This window comes from Ambystoma mexicanum, chromosome 6q (genome assembly GCF_040938575.1).
Source record: "Ambystoma mexicanum isolate Mex_15411 chromosome 6q, UKY_AmexF1_1, whole genome shotgun sequence".
In the NCBI taxonomy this organism is placed as follows: domain Eukaryota; kingdom Metazoa; phylum Chordata; class Amphibia; order Caudata; family Ambystomatidae; genus Ambystoma; species Ambystoma mexicanum.
Window position 1 is genome coordinate 1,268,216,114 of NC_090937.1, and position 17,749 is coordinate 1,268,233,862.

The following is a 17,749-nucleotide window of genomic DNA, read 5'->3' on the forward strand; positions in this document are numbered from 1 at the left end:
CCAACACACCCCCTCCACCCTCCTACCTCCCCCCGAACACCAGTGTCCAAAGATGCTCATTGTCAGTGGGCAGACGCTATTGCAAGCCCCCTCTCCGGGTATCAGGGGCACCCCTGCCTGTGGAGCGCAGGTTCCTCCCAGATCTACGTTGGGGGCTGCCCTGGACGGAACTTGCAACGGATGATGTCTCTGCCTGCTCACGTCCATGCATGTCCCTAAGGGTTTGTGTGAGCTCAGTGAGCACACGGCGCACAGCGGCAAGTTCACCACATACGTCTTTGGACGTCGCATGCAGTTCCCCCCTCAGGCTCTCGGTGCTTCTCTCCATTTGTCCCCTCAGGCTCTCGGTGCTTCTCTCCATTTGTCCCCTCAGGCTCTCGGTGCTTCCCTCCATTTGTGCCCTTAGTGTCTCGGTACTTCGCTCCATTTCTGCCCTAAGTGTCTCAGTAGATGTTTCAATGGCTGCCTTAGAACCCCCACATTCAGCAGCATGCTCCTTGAGGAGTGTGGCCAGTTGCTGCTGTTGCACAATCATCTGTTCGAGGGACTGTTGCCTCTGCTGGGCCATGCCCATTTGCGGTGGTGTCACAGAGGGGCTGATCACCTCATGTTGCCTTGCCACAGGCCTTGTGGGGGTTGGCCAGTCGTCGTCTTGTGGGTGCCCCTGCGTGGTTTCCTCATGGTGTACGGGATGAAACAAACAGGGGGATTGAGACAGGTCATGGATGGGTCCTACATCGACAGCACCGTTTTCTGTGTCGGAGCATGCTGGCATGTAAGCAGTGTCACCTATGGTGCTGCTGCCACCAGAAGCAGTGCCTTCTGTGGCATCCATTGGGGGGACCTGTGGTGCTGCTGTTGTGGACATGCTGGCTGCTGGGGTGCCTTTTGAAGTCCCCTCCAGTGTGCTGCCACTTGATTTGTGCTGCTGCCGTGTCTTGATCCGTGCAGTTGAGGTGGAGGGTCTTTGGCCGTTGGTCTTGGCCCTCTTTGCAGGTGTGCTGGTAGGGGTGTCCTGAAGCTCGTCGTTTGAATCGGAACCTGTGGTGGAGTAAAGGAGGGCGAGCGTTATTTATGGGTCTGTGGAAATTGGAATGGCAATGTATCACATACATTGGGGTGGTACCTGAGGGTGATTTGGGTCAGGGCCTTGGAGGTGGTCTCATTTTTGTGTGGATTGAGGATGCAGTTATTTTGCAGCCTGCAGTTAGGGTGTGCATGCTGCACATGTAGAGGGTGTTTTTAGGAATTTTACTTATTTATGTATTTAATCAGACTTTTAAAGGGCGCTATCATGGCAATGTATGTGGACGTTCTCCTGGACATGTGTTTCTATTGCACTATGGGGACACATGGTACTTCACATGATTGGACATTGTGGATTTAGCATTGTTTTATTTGGGCCACCTACCTGATTCTTCGGATGTCTGCACTCCTTTCTCCATCCCTCCGACTCCCTCTATGCTCTCCATTCCAATGGTGGAGGCACAGATTTCTTCCCAGGGGGTCAACTTGATGGGTTATTACGATCCTCCCCCGGTAGCTGTGGCAATGTTTCGGTTGGCAGAAAGTATGCTCCGGACGCGTATCCGCAAGTCGTCCCATCGCTTTCTGCATTGCTGTGGGTTGCGGGGTGTGGTCCCCACCGCACTTACCCGCTGTGCCACCAGGGCCCATATGGCCTTCTTGTTTGCAAGTGCCGTCCTGGTCATTTGCGTCGAGAAGACGACGGCAGCATTCTCCTGGAGGGTCTCTGTGAGCACGGTGAGTTCCTCATGGGAGAAGTGGACCTGCCGCTTGCGATCGCACGCTTTTTTAGCAACTTTTCCCATATTTATGTTTTTTAACTGGGGTGGCTAACGGGTTGGGATGTGTCTCAGGGTCGGATTTTTAATGGTTGTGTTGGGATTTTGATTTTATAGGTGTACGGCGTGCTGTTTCCCGTTCCGGCCCCATGTTTTTACTTCCGTTTCCGTATATTTATGGTGACCGTAATTTGCGCTGACCGCTCATTACGGTGACCGCTGAGATGGGTGGCGGAATTGCACCTAGGGCGGCGTACGACGGCGGTAAGGGGCGTTTTGGGGTCATTTCCGCCATCGCAGACTTTGCACTTCCGCCATGGCGTAATGCTCGTGCCCGATGGGTCAGAATTAGCCGCACTTTACTCCATCGTGCAATGGCGGAAACGCTATTTACGCTATGGCGGTCATGTCAGTTACTTTCCACCAGGGTCGTAATGAGGGCCATTGTGTTTAAATCTGAGATACTAGCTGACATTGAGCCCTTCTTTGAGCTTAACTCTCTTCAAGACATGACTGCCGCGGTCAGATGGGAGGCCTTTAAGGCTTACATTAGGGGTATGTCTATTTCCAGGGAGACGGGGGTGTTGAAAGCTATTAGAGCCGCTCTTGGGCGATCCGAGGCCAAACTGAAAAGGTTGGAACAATGTTGCTCCTCCGGGACTGACCCCACCACTCTAACCCAAATCTCTGACGAGCTCCAGGTGTTTAACACTCTAGCAACCAGCGAAGTTCATTATTTCAGCCGCCCGCAGGCCGCTAGGAAATATGGGGAGGGGGACAGGCCCGGTAAGACACTTGCGACACTTGTGAGGAGGGAACTGGGCCATATGCAGATCACTTCCATAAAAGATCAGAATCGTGACGCTCAATGGGCGGACCATCGAATACTGGATATATTTACTGAGTTCTATAGATTCTTTTACTCCCAGCCCGTAGAGCATACTGAACAACATATGCGAGAACTCCTTGACCAGATCCCCACCACAGAAATTTCCCCGCAGACCCGGGACCAGTTGGATGCCCCGTTCACGCTAGACGAGATAGTATCGGCTATCTCAGACTTACCTATAGACAAGGCGCCGGGATCTGACGGCCTCATGGCGGACTTCTATCCAGAGCACGTGGCTATTCTGGCGCCCCGGCTGTTGGAGGTGTGGAATGAGGCACTCCAAGCCGCTATCCTTCCCCCTTCCATGTGGGAAGCGGCCATCACGGTACTGCTCAAACCAGGTAAACCTGAGGACGAGTGCGGGTCCTATAGACCTCTCTCCCTCATGAACCTAGACACAAAGATCTTTGCTAAGATCATTGCTAACCGCTTTCTGCCCATTATGATGCACTTGGTACAAGAAGACCAAGCAGGCTTTGTCCCCGGCAGGTCCACCTCCCATAACATCAGGATATTATTCAGTGTCATGTCCCGTATAGATCAAGACGCCCAGGCCGTAGCGGTTACGCTGGACGCTCAGAAGGCCTTCGACATGGTCTCTTGGAAATATATGTGGCTGGTCCTCAAAACAATGGGCATTTGCCCTAACATGATAGGGTTCATTAAACTATTATACACTTCCCCCGTTGCGCGGGTATGAGTCAACTCACTAACATCTAAGATGTTCACTCTATTCAGAGGCACCAGACAGGGCTGCCCCTTCTCCCCGATCCTTTTCACATTGGTGATAGAACCGATGGCGGACTTCATCCGTGCACGGCACTTACGTAAAGGAGTTTGACTGGTTGACGATCTTGAAATAATATTTTTATATGCTGATGATGTCCTACTATACGTCAGAGATCCCACAACCCATCTAGATCCCATACTGAGAGACATCACCTGGATCGGCCCCCACTCCGGATTTACGATTGACTATTCCAAATCAGAGATTTTCCCGCTCACTGAGGCTACCCTGCAGCCCACCACCGAGTATCCCCTGCACTGGGCCCCTGAGGTTGTGAGATACCTCGGGGTGCAGATATCCCTCACTAAGCCCACCTTGCTTGCTGATAAATACTCAGCTGTAGCACGAACAGTTGAGACCAAAATCTCATGATGGCGCACTCTCCCGTTGTCCGTAGCTGGCCGTCTATCCCTTATTAAAATGATCTTGCTCCCCAAGCTCTTATACACCTTTTGCAACATTCCTATATGGCCTGGGAGTGCTTACTTCACTAAATTGCACACGCTGTGTGCACAATTTCTCTGGCACTCCGGTGCGCAAGAAGTAGACTGACATGGCACTTTCAAACAAACTGGGTGGTATTGCTGCTCCGGACCTAGACACGTGAGAAGACAAGAACAGATATATCCAGTGAAAAGGAATTCAATGAGCAATCTAGCAGAAGGAAATGAAGGAAAGGCAGTTAGACTGAAGTAGATAACCTAAGGTGGAGTACAGAGGACTCAAGGAAGAGAACAAGGGAGCAGCAGTCAGGAAAACAGAAGGGCTGCAAAGTAGGAAGCAGGTGTGCAGTCAAGAGTGGCACTAGGTGCAGGGAAACTGTAGTGGACTGCGGAGGACTGTAGTAGGCTGCAAGGCAGGGAGTCCAGAAGAACAGGACAGAGAGACATTAGTAGTAGGCGACAGATAGAGAGCCCAAAAGAATAGGGCCGCGAGGTAGGGAGCCCAGAGGAGCAGGGCCGTAGGCAGCTAAGTGTAAAACAGGCTGTAAGGCAGAGGAGTGTAGCAAGCCGCAAGGCAGGGAGCCCAAAGGACAAGGGCTGTAGGCAGCAGAGGGAGCAGGCTGCAAGGAAGGAGCCCAGAGGACAAGGGCTGTAGGCAGCAGAGGGAGCAGGCTGCAAGGAAGGAGCCCAGAGGACACGGGCTGTAGGCAGCGGAGGGAGCAGGCTGCAAGGAAGGAGCCCAGAGGACAAGGGCTGTAGGCAGCGGAAGGTGACAGGCTGCAAGGAAGGAGCCCAGAGGACACGGGCTGTAGGCAGCGGAGGGAGCAGGCTGCAAGGAAGGAGCCCAGAGGACAAGGGCTGTAGGCAGCGAAGAGGCGCAGGCTGCAAGGTAGGGAGCCCAGAGGACAAGGGCATGGAGACAGCAGAGGGTTGCAAGCTGCAAGGTAGGGAGCCCAGAGGACAAGGGCTGTAGATAGCCGGAGTGAGGCAGGCTGCAGGGCTGGGAGCCCAGAGGACAAGGACTGTAGGCAGCCGGAGTGAGGCAGGCTGCAGAGCAGGGAGCCAAGAGGACAAGGACTGTAGGCAGCCGGAGTGAGGCAGGCTGCAAGGCAAGGAGCCTAGAAGAGCAGGGCAGCAAGGAGTGAGCCCAAAGGAGCAGGGCCGCTGACTGTAGAGGGCTGCACAGGACTGTAGTAGGCTGCAAGGCAGGAAGCCCAGAGGACAAGGGCTGTAGGTGGAAGGCAGCGGAGCGAGATCGGCTGCAAGGCAGGGAGCCCTTAAAGGGCACTGGATCAAAACAGGATAATGCAGCAACAGGAACAGCAACAAAGTAGAGGGTCAAGGCAAATAGGAGCTGGGAGATCTCAAGATGCAAAACACTGTGCTCCTGCTGGCAGCTGCTTTTATACAGCCCTGCCCTGTTCTGAGGCAGGCTAATTGACAGCACCTGGAGCAGCACACCTGAAGAAAATCTGCCTCCTCCCTCTCTGGTCCTGAGCAGGTGGAAGCAGCACTGGCCGCTAGGGTTTCTGGGGATTGTGGTCCCAATAACGATGAATGAGAATAGCCAGTCATTGAGGACTGTAGTCAGGTGCATTATGGTAAATGTAGTTAATTGAATAAAATAAGAAAGAACCAAAGTTGAGCAAATGGAAATAAAAGACCAAGGCGTGAATATGAGCTGTTCAAAGAGTATTAGAAGGATCAATGAGTACCAAGTAGTCCATGATGGTTGCCAATGCGTGCGCCAATGGCGCGGGCATGACAGAATTTCACACTTTCTCCAGACAAGCACAACATACAGATATGGGCCTTGGGTGTCCAAGCCACCAAGGAAAACAGAGAACCCTATGCATTTCCGAAAAGAGGACACCCGTGGGAATCCGCAGAGGTATGATTTGCGCAAATCGGCCTAGAATATATTACCCAGACACCCCTGCAAAATCCAAAAAGTGTGGAAAAAAACGCATTTTACGCACATTATACTCCGCGCACCCATAGAAACACACCGCCAACAACACATGGCCTACCGTCCCGCGTGCCCACAGGTGTCCCGATGAAAACAGTACCTCACATCTGTGGGTGCACCTACCTGGGCGCCAAGGGGAAAGCCTAAAACACAGGTAACCCCAAGTCTGTTTTGACACCTGAATTTGACACTTTCTCCAGACAAGCATAAAATCCAGATATGGGCCTCGGGTGTCCAAGCCACCAAGGAAAACAGGGAACCCCATGCATTTCCGAAAAGAGGACACCCATGGGAATAAGCAGAGGTATGATTTGCGCAAAATCGTCCAGAATTTATTACCCAGACACCCCCGCAAATTCTGAAATGTGGGGAAAAAAAACGCATTTTCCGCACATTTCACTCGCCGCACCCATCGAAACACGCTGCCAACAACACATGGCCTCCTGACCCGCATTCCCACAGGTGTCCCGATGAAAATGGTACCTCACATGTGTGGGTGCATCTACCTGGGCGCCAAGGCTAAAGCCTAAAACACAAGTAACCCCAAGTCTGTTTTCACACCTGAAATTCACACTTTCTCCAGACAAGCGCAACATACAGATATGGGCCTTGTGTGTCCAAGCCACCAAGGAAAACAGGGAACCCCATGCATTTCTGAAAAGAGGACACCCGTGGGAATCTGCAGAGGTATGATTTGCGCAAATCGGCCCAGAATGTATTACCCAGACACCCCTGCAAAGTCCGAAATGTGGGGAAAAAAAACGCATTTTCCGCACATTTCACTCAGCGCACCCATAGAAACACGCCGCCAACAACACATGGCCTACCGTCCCGCATTCCCATTGGTGTCCCGATGACAACAGTACCTCACATGTGTGGGTGCACCTACCTGGGCACCAAGGGGAAAGCCTAAAACACAGGTAACTCCAAGTCTGTTTTGATACCTGAATTTGACACTTTCTCCAGACAAGCACAACATCCAGATATGGGCCTCGGGTGTCCAAGCCACCAAGGAAAACAGGCAACCCCATGCATTTCCGAAAGGAGGACACCCATGGGAATAAGCAGAGGTATGATTTGCGCAAATCGGCCCAGAATGTATTACCCAGACACCCCTGCAAAATCCTAAAAGTGTGGAAAAAACACATTTTACGCACATTTCACTCCGCGCACCCGTTGAAACAGACCACCAACAACACATCACCTACCCTGCCGCGTTCCCACAGGTGTCCCGATGAAAACGGTACCTTACATGTTTGGTTGCACCTACCTGGGCGCCAAGGGGAAAGCCTAAAACACAGGTAACCCCAAGTCTGTTTCGACACCTGAATTTGACACTTTCTCCAGACAAGCACAACATACAGATATGGGCCTCGGGTGTCCAAGCCACCAAGGAAAACTGGGAACCCCATGCATTTCCGAAAAGAGCACACCCATGGGAATCCGTAGAGGTATGATTTTCGCAAATCTGCCCAGAATTTATTACCCAGACACCCCCGCGAAATCCGAAATGTGGAGAAAAAAAAGCATTTTCCGCACATTTCACTCAGCGCACCCATCGAAACACGCTGCCAACAACACATGGCCTACCGTCCCGTGTTCCCAAAGGTGTCCTGATGAAAACGGTACCTCACATGTGTGGGCGCACCTACCTGGGCGCCAAGGGGAAAGCCTAAAACACAGGTAACCCCAAGTCTGTTTTGACACCTGAATTTGACACTTTCTCCAGACAAGCACAACATACAGATATGGGCCTCGGGTGTCCAAGCCACCAAGGAAAACCGGGAACCCCATGCATTTCTGAAAAGAGAACACGCGTGGGAATTCGCAGAGGTATGATTTGCGCAAATCGGTCCAGAATGTATTACCCAGACACCCCTGCAAAGTCTGAAATGTGGAAAAAAAAATGCATTTTCCGCACATTTCACTCGGCGCTCCCATCGAAACACACCGCCAACAACACATGGCCTACCGTCTCGCGTTCCCGCAGGTGTCCCGATGAAAACGGTACCTCATATGTTTGGGTGCACCTACCTGGATGCCAAGGGGAAAGCCTAAAACACAGGTAACCCCAAGTTTGTTTCGACTCCTGAATTTGACACCTTGGCCAGACAAGCACAACATACAGATATGGGCCTCGGGTGTCCAAGCCACCAAGGAAAACAGGGAACCCCAGGCACTTCCGAAAAGAGAACACCCGTGGGAATCCGCAGAGGTATGATTTGTGCAAATCGGCCCAGAATTTATTACCCAGACACCCCTGTAAAGTCAGAAATGTGGAGAAAAAATAAACGCATTTTCCACACATTTCACTCGGCGCACCCATCGAAACACACTGCCAACAACACATGGCCTACAGTTCCGGATTCCCACAGGTGTCCCGATGAAAACGGTACCTCACATGTGTGGGTACACCTACCTGAGCGCCATGGGTAAAGCCTAAAACACAAGTAACCCCAAGTCTGTTTTCACACCTGAATTTTTCAAGAATGGCACTCTGTCAAGAGTGGCACAGGGTACCCAGGTAGGTTTTGGGTGGCTGTGTTGAAGTAAGGTAGCAGATACGCACACACAGCAGGAAGTTCAACAAGAAAGAAGAATAGGAAACTGTAGCTGTGAGCCAAAAGGGGCGAAAGATACAAAGGTACAAACAAACTGGATTCCTTCTTGGGGTGTATGCTGAAATGGGAAAGAGTGTTCCACGAACCTTAGGAAACTCCAGCCTTCTGCACAGATTGCTTTAACAGAGGCCCACGCTGTATGGCCATGACTGGGAACAACAGCAGTGGGTGTCTGTAACACTGAAAACGCGACAAGCGAAGGGGCAGAGGTTGCCTGCCAGAAACCAACAGGCAAGCTCTGTACAAAGGGATTACATAAGACACATGAGAAGACAAGAACAGATATATCCAGCGAAAAGGAATTCAATGAGCAATCTAGCAGAAGGAAATGAAGGAAAGGCAGTTAGACTGAAGTAGATAACCTAAGGTGGAGTACAGAGGACTCAAGGAAGAGAACAAGGGAGCAGCAGTCAGGAAAACAGAAGGGCTGCAAAGTAGGAAGCAGGTGTGCAGTCAAGAGTGGCACTAGGGGCAGGAAAACTGTAGTGGACTGCGGAGGACTGTAGTAGGCTGCAAGGCAGGGAGTCCAGAAGAACAGGACAGAGAGAGATTAGTAGTAGGCGACAGATAGAGAGCCCAAAAGAATAGGGCCGCGAGGTAGGGAGCCCAGAGGAGCAGGGCCGTAGGCAGCTAAGTGTAAAACAGGCTGTAAGGCAGAGGAGTGTAGCAAGCCGCAAGGCAGGGAGCCCAGAGGACAAGGGCTGTAGGCAGCGGAGGGAGACAGGCTGTAAGGAAGGAGCCCAGAGGACACGGCTGTAGGCAGCGGAGGGAGCAGGCTGCAAGGAAGGAGCCCAGAGGACAAGGGCTGTAGGCAGAGAAGAGGCGCAGGCTGCAAGGTAGGGAGCCCAGAGGACAAGGGCTTGGAGACAGCAGAGGGTTGCAAGCTGCAAGGTAGGGAGCCCAGAGGACAAGGGATGTAGGCAGCCGGAGTGAGGCAGGCTGTAGGCAGGGAGCCCAGAGGACAAGGACTGTAGGCAGCCGGAGTGAGGCAGGCTGCAAAGCAGGGAGCCAAGAGGACAAGGACTGTAGGCAGCCGGAGTGAGGCAGGCTGCAAGGCAAGGAGCCTAGAAGAGCAGGGCAGCAAGGAGTGAGCCCAAAGGAGCAGGGCCGCTGACTGTAGAGGGCTGCACAGGACTGTAGTAGGCTGCAAGGCAGGAAGCCCAGAGGACAAGGGCTGTAGGTTGAAGCAGCAGAGTGAGATCGGCTGCAAGGCAGGGAGCCCTTAAAGGGCACTGGATCAAAACAGGATAATGCAGCAACAGGAACAGCAAACAAAGTAGAGGGTCAAGGCAAATAAGAGCGGGGAGATCTCAAGATGCAAGACACTGTGCTCCTGCAGGCAGCTGCTTATATACAGCCCGGCCCTGTTCTGAGGCAGGCTAATTGACAGCACCTGGAGCAGCACACCTGAAGACAATCTGCCTCCTCCCTCTCTGGTCCTGAGCAGGTGGAAGCAGCACTGGCCGCTAGGGCTTCTGGGGATTGTGGTCCCAATAACGATGAATGAGAATAGCCAGGAATTGAGGACTGTAGCCAGGTGCATTATGGTAAATGTAGTTCATTGAATAAAATAAGAAAGAACCAAAGTTGAGCAAATGGAAATAAAAGACCAAGGCGTGAATATGAGTTGTTCAAAGAGTATTAGAAGGATCAATGAGTACCAAGTAGTCCATGATGGTTGCCAATGCGTGCGCCAACGGTGCGGGCATGACATCATTTCACACTTTCTCCAGACAAGCACAACATACAGATATGGGCCTTGGGTGTCCAAGCCACCAAGGAATACAGAGAACCCCATGCATTTCCGAAAAGAGGACACCCGTGGGAATAAGCAGAGGTATTATTTGCGCAAATCGCCCAGAATTTATTACCCAGACACCCCTGCAAATTCTGAAATGTGGGGAAAAAAACGCATTTTCCGCACATTTCACTCCACGCACCCATCGAAACACGCTGCCAACAACAAATGGCCTCCTGACCCGCATTCCCACAGGTGCCCCGATGAAAATGGTACCTCACATGTGTGGGTGCACCTACCTGTCCGCCAAGGGGAAAGCCTAAAACATAGGTAACCCCAAGTCTGTTTTCACACCTGAATTTCACACTTTCTCCAGACAAGCACAACATACAGATATGGGCCTCGGGTGTCCAAGCCACCAAGGAAAACAGGGAACCCCATGCATTTCTGAAAAGAAGACACCCGTGGGAATCCGCAGAGGTATAATTTGAGCAAATCGCCCAGAATGTATTACCCAGACACCCCCGCAAAATCCGAAATGTGGAGAAAAAAACGCATTTTCTGCACATTTCACTGAGTGCACCCATCGAAACATGCCGCCAACAACACATGGCCTATTGTCCCGCATTCCCACAGTTGTTCCGATGAAAACGGTACCTCACATGTGTGGGTGCACCTACCTGGGCGCCAAGGGGAATGCCTAAAACACAGGTAACCCCAAGTCTGTTTCGACACCTGAATTTGACACTTTCTCCAGACAAGCACAACATACAGATATGGGCCTCGGGTGTCCAAGCCACCAAGGAAAACAGGGAACCCCATGCATTTCCGAATAGAGGTCACCCGTGGGAATCCGTAGAGGTATGATTTGCGCAAATCTTCCCAGAATTTATTAGGCAGACACCCCCGCAAATTCTTTAATGTGGGAAAAAAATGCATTTTCCGCACATTTCACTCGGCGCACCCATCGAAACACACCGCCAACAACACATGGCCTACCGTCCCGCGTTTCCACAGGTGTCCCGATGACAACGGTACCTAACATGTGTGGGTGAACCTACCTGGGCGCCAAGGGGAAAGCCTAAAACACAGGTAACCCCAAGTCTGTTTCGACACCTGAATTGGACACTTTCTCCAGAGAAGCACAACATACAGATACGGGCCTCGGGTGTCCAAACCACCAAGGAAAACAGGGAACCCCATGCATTTCCAAAAAGAGGACACCCATGGGAATCCGCAGAGGTATGATTTGCGCAAATCTGCCCAGAATGTATTACCCAGACACCCCCGCAAATTCTGAAATGTGGGGAAAAAAATGCATTTTCCTCACATTTCACTCTACGCACCCATCTAAACACGCCGCTTACAACACATGGCCTACCGTCCCGCGTTCCCACAGGTGTCCCGATGACAATGTTACCTAACATGTGTGGGTGCACCTACCTGCGTGCCAAGGGAAAAGCCTAAAACACAGGTAACCCCAAGTCTGTTTCGACACCTGAATTGGACACTTTCTCCAGACAAGCACAACATACGGATACGGGCCTCTGGTGTCCAACCCACCAAGGAAAACAGGGAACCCCATGCATTTCCAAAAAGAGGACACCCGTGGAAATCCGCAGAGGTATGATTTGCGCAAATCGGCCCAGAATTTATTACCCAGACACCCCTGCAAAGTCCGAAATGTGGGGAAAAAAAACGCATTTTCCACACGTTTCACTCGGCGCACCCATAGAAACACACCGCCAAGAACACATGGCCTACCGTCCGCGTTTCCACTGGTGTCCCGATGAAAACAGTACCTCACATGTTTGGGTGCACCTACCTGGACGCCAAGGGGAAAGCCTAAAACACAGGTAACTCCAAGTCTGTTTCGACACCTGAATTTCTTTGGCCAGACAAGCACAACATACAGATATGGGCCTCGGGTGTCCCAGCCACCTAAGAAAACAGGGAACCCCATGCACTTCCGAAAAGAGGACACCCGTGGGAATCCGCAGAGGTATGATTTGCGCAAATCGGCCCAACCTTTTTTACCCAGACACCCCCGCAAATTCCGAAATGTGGAGAAAAAATAAACGCATTTTCCGCACATTTCACTGGGCACACCCATCGAAACACACTGCCAACAACACATGGCCTAAGGTTCTGCGTTCCCACCGGTGTCCCGATGAAAACGGTACCTCACATGTGTGGGTGCACCTACCTGAGCGCCATGGGTAAAGCCTAAAACACAAGTAACCCCAAGTCTGTTTTCACACCTGAATTTCACACTTTCTCCAGACAAGCACAACATACAGATATGGGCCTTGGGTGTCCAAGCCACCAAGGAAAACAGGGATCCCCATGCATTTTCGAAAAGAGGACACCCATGGGAATCCACAGAGGTATGATTTGTGCAAATCGGCCCCAAATTTATTACCCAGACACCCCTGCAAAATCCGAAAAGTGGGGAAAAAACGCATTTTACGCACATTTCACTCCGCGCACCCATCGAAACACACCACCAAAAACACATGGCCTACTGTCCCGCGTTCCCACAGGTGTCCCGATGACAACGGTACCTAACATGTGTCAGTGAACCTACCTGGGTGCCAAGGGGAAAGCCTAATACACAGGTAACCCCAAGTCTGTTTCGACACCTGATTTGGACACTTTCTCCAGACAAGCACAACATACAGATACGGGCCTCGGGTGTCCAAACCACCAAGGAAAACAGGGAACCCCATGCATTTCCAAAAAGAGGACACCAGTGGGAATCCACAGAGGTATGATTTGCGCAAATCGGTCCAGAAATTATTACCCAGACACCCCTGCAAAGTCCGAAATGTGGGAAAAAAAACACATTTTCCACACATTTCACTCGGCGCACCCATCGAAACACGCCGCCAACAACACATGGCCTACCGTCCCGCGTTCCCACAGGTGTCCCGATGAAAACGGTACCTCACATGTGTGGGTGCACCTACCTGGGTGCCAAGGGGAAAGCCTAAAACACAGGTAACCCCAAGTCTGTTTCGACACCTGAATTTGACACTTTCTCCAGACAAGCACAACATCCAGATATGGGCCCCGGGTGTCCAAGCCACCAAAGAAAACAGGGAACCCCATGCATTTCCGAAAAGAGGACACCCGTGGGAATCCTTAGAGGTATGATTTGCACAAATCTGCCCAGAATGAATTACCCAGACACCCCTGCAAATTCTGAAATGTGGGGAAAAAAAAGCATTTTCCGCACATTTCACTCGACGCACCCATCTAAACACGCCGCTTACAACATATGGCCTACCGTCCCGCGTTCCCACAAGTGTCCCGATGACAATGTTACCTAACAGGTGTGGGTGCACCTACCTGCGTGCCAAGGGAAAAGCCTAAAACACAGGTAACCCCAAGTCTGTTTCGACACCTGAATTGGACACTTTCTCCAGACAAGCACAACATACGGATACGGGCCTCTGGTGTCCAAGCCACCAAGGAAAACAGTGAACCTAATGCATTTCCACAAAGAGGACACCCGTGGAAATCCGCAGAGGTATGTTTTGCGCAAATCGGCCCAGAATTTATTACCCAGACACCCCTGCAAAGTCCGAAATGTGGGGAAAAAAACGCATTTTCCACACATTTCACTCGGCGCACCCATAGAAACACGCCGCCAAAAACACATGGCCTACCGTCCGCGTTTCCACTGGTGTCCCGATGAAAACGGTACCTCACATGTTTGGGTGCACCTACCTGGACGCCAAGGGGAAAGCCTAAAACACAGGTAACCCCAAGTCTGTTTCGACACCTGAATTTGACACTTTGGCCAGACAAGCACAACATACAGATATGGGCCTCGGGTGTCCAAGCCACCAAAGAAAACAGGGAATCCCATGTACTTCCGAAAAGAGGACACCCGTGGGAATCCGCAGAGGTATGATTTGCGCAAATCGCCCAGAATTTCTTACCCAGACACCCCCGCAAATTCTGAAATGTGGGGAAAAAAACGCATTTTCCGCACATTTCACTCCACGCACCCATCGAAACACACTGCCAACAACAAATGGCCTCCTGACCCGCATTCCCACAGGTGCCCCGATGAAAATGGTACCTCACATGTGTGGGTGCACCTACCTGTCCGCCAATGGGAAAGCCTAAAACATAGGTAACCCCAAGTCTGTTTTCACACCTGAATTTCACACTTTCTCCAGACAAGCACAACATACAGATATGGGCCTCGGGTGTCCAAGCCACCAAGGAAAACAGGGAACCCCATGCATTTCTGAAAAGAAGACACCCGTGGGAATCCGCAGAGGTATAATTTGAGCAAATCGCCCAGAATGTATTACCCAGACACCCCCGCAAAGTCCGAAATGTGGAGAAAAAAACGCATTTTCTGCACATTTCACTGAGTGCACCCATCGAAACATGCTGCCAACAACACATGGCCTATTGTCCCGCATTCCCACAGTTGTTCCGATGAAAACGGTACCTCACATGTGTGGGTGTACCTACCTGTGTGCCAAGGGAAAAGCCTAAAACACAGGTAACCCCAAGTCTGTTTCGACACCTGAATTGGACACTTTCTCCAGAGAAGCACAACATACAGATACGGGCCTCGGGTGACCAAACCACCAAGGAAAACAGGGAACCCCATGCATTTCCGAATAGAGGACACCCGTGGGAATCTGTAGAGGTATGATTTGCGCAAATCTGCCCAGAATTTATTAGGCAGACACCCCCGCAAATTCTTTAATGTGGGAAAAAAATGCATTTTCCACACATTTCACTCGGCGCACCCATCGAAACACACCGCCAACAACACATGGCCTACTGTCCCGCGTTTCCACAGGTGTCCCGATGACAACGGTACCTAACATGTGTGGATGAACCTACCTGGGCGCCAAGGGGAAAGCCTAAAACACAGGTAACCCCAAGTCTGTTTCGACACCTGAATTGGACACTTTCTCCAGAGAAGCACAACATACAGATACGGGCCTCGGGTGTCCAAACCACCAAGGAAAACAGGGAACCCCATGCATTTCCAAAAAGAGGACACCCATGGGAATCCGCAGAGGTATGATTTGCGCAAATCGGCCCAACATTTTTTACCCAGACACCCCCGCAAAGTCCGAAATGTGGAGAAAAAATAAACGCATTTTCTTCACATTTCACTGGGCACACCCATCGAAACACACTGCCAACAACACATGGCCTACGGTTCCGCGTTTCCACCGGTGTCCCGATGAAAACGGTACCTCACATGTGTGGGTGCACCTACCTGAGCGCCATGGGTAAAGCTTAAAACACAAGTAACCCCAAGTCTGTTTTCACACCTGAATTTCACACTTTCTCCAGACAAGCACAACATACAGATATGGGCCTTGGGTGTCCAAGCCACCAAGGAAAACAGGGATCCTCATGCATTTTCGAAAAGAGGACACCCATGGGAATTCACAGAGGTATGATTTGTGCAAATCAGCCCCGAATTTATTACCCAGACACCCCTGCAAAATCTGAAAAGTGGGGAAAAACGCATTTTACGCACATTTCACTCCGCGCACCCATCGAAACACACCACCAAAAACACATGGCCTACTGTCCCGCGTTCCCACAGGTGTCCCGATGACAACGGTACCTAACATGTGTCAGTGAACCTAACTGGGCGCCAAGGGGAAAGCCTAATACACAGGTAACCCCAAGTCTGTTTCGACACCTGATTTGGACACTTTCTCCAGACAAGCACAACATACAGATACGGGCCTCGGGTGTCCAAACCACCAAGGAAAACAGGGAACCCCATGCATTTCCAAAAAGAGGACACCAGTGGGAATCCGCAGAGGTATGATTTGCGCAAATCGGTCCAGAATTTATTACCCAGACACCCTGCAAAGTCCGAAATGTGGGAAAAAGAACACATTTTCCGCACATTTCACTCGGCGCACCCATCGAAACACGCCGCCAACAACACATGGCCTACCGTCCCACGTTCCCACAGGTGTCCCGATGAAAACGGTACCTCACATGTGTGGGTGCACCTACCTGGGCGCCAAGGGGAAAGCCTAAAACACAGGTAACCCCAAGTCTGTTTCGACACCTGAATTTGACACTTTCTCCAGACAAGCACAACATCCAGATATGGGCCCCGGGTGTCCAAACCACCAAGGAAAACAGGGAACCCCATGCATTTCCGAAAAGAGGACACCCGTGGGAATCCTTAGAGGTATGATTTGCACAAATCTGCCCAGAATGAATTACCCAGACACCCCTGCAAATTCTGAAATGTGGGGAAAAAAATGCATTTTCCGCACATTTCACTCGACGCACCCATCTAAACACGCCGCTTACAACATATGGCCTACCGTCCCGCGTTCCCACACGTGTCCCGATGACAATGTTACCTAACATGTGTGGGTGCACCTACCTGCGTGCCAAGGGAAAAGCCTAAAACACAGGTAACCCCAAGTCTGTTTCGACACCTGAATTTGACACTTTCTCCAGACAAGCACAACATCCAGATATGGGCCCCGGGTGTCCAAGCCACCAAGGAAAACAGGGAACCCCATGCATTTCCGAAAAGAGGACACCCGTGGGAATCCTTAGAGGTATGATTTGCACAAATCTGCCCAGAATGAATTACCCAGACACCCCTGCAAATTCTGAAATGTGTGGAAAAAAATGCATTTTCCGCACATTTCACTCGACGCACCCATCTAAACACGCCGCTTACAACATATGGCCTACCGTCGCGCGTTCCCACACGTGTCCCGATGACAATGTTACCTAACATGTGTGGGTGCACCTACCTGCGTGCCAAGGGAAAAGCCTAAAACACAGGTAACCCCAAGTAGGTTTCGACACCTGAATTGGACACTTTCTCCAGACAAGCACAACATACGGATACGGGCCTCTGGTGTCCAAGCCACCAAGGAAAAAAGGGAACCTAATGCATTTCCACAAAGAGGACACCCGTGGAAATCCGCAGAGGTATGATTTGCGCAAATTGGCCCAGAATTTATTACCCAGACACCCCTGCAAAGTCCGAAATGTGGGGAAAAAAACGCATTTTCCACACATTTCACTCGGCGCACCCATAGAAACACGCCGCCAAAAACACATGGCCTACTGTCTGCGTTTCCACTGGTGTCCCGATGAAAACGGTACCTCACATGTTTGGGTGCACCTACCTGGACGCCAAGGGAAAAGCCTAAAACACAGGTAACCCCAAGTCTGTTTCGACACCTGAATTTGACACTTTGGCCAGACAAGCACAACATACAGATATGGGCCTCGGGTGTCCAAGCCACCAAGGAAAACAGGGAACCCCATGCATTTCTGAAAAGAAGACACCCGTGGGAATCCGCAGAGGTATAATTTGAGCAAATCGCCCGGAATGTATTACCCAGACACCCCGCAAAGTCCGAAATGTGGAGAAAAAAACGCATTTTATGCACATTTCACTGAGTGCACCCATCGAAACATGCCGCCAACAACACATGGCCTATTGTCCCGCATTCC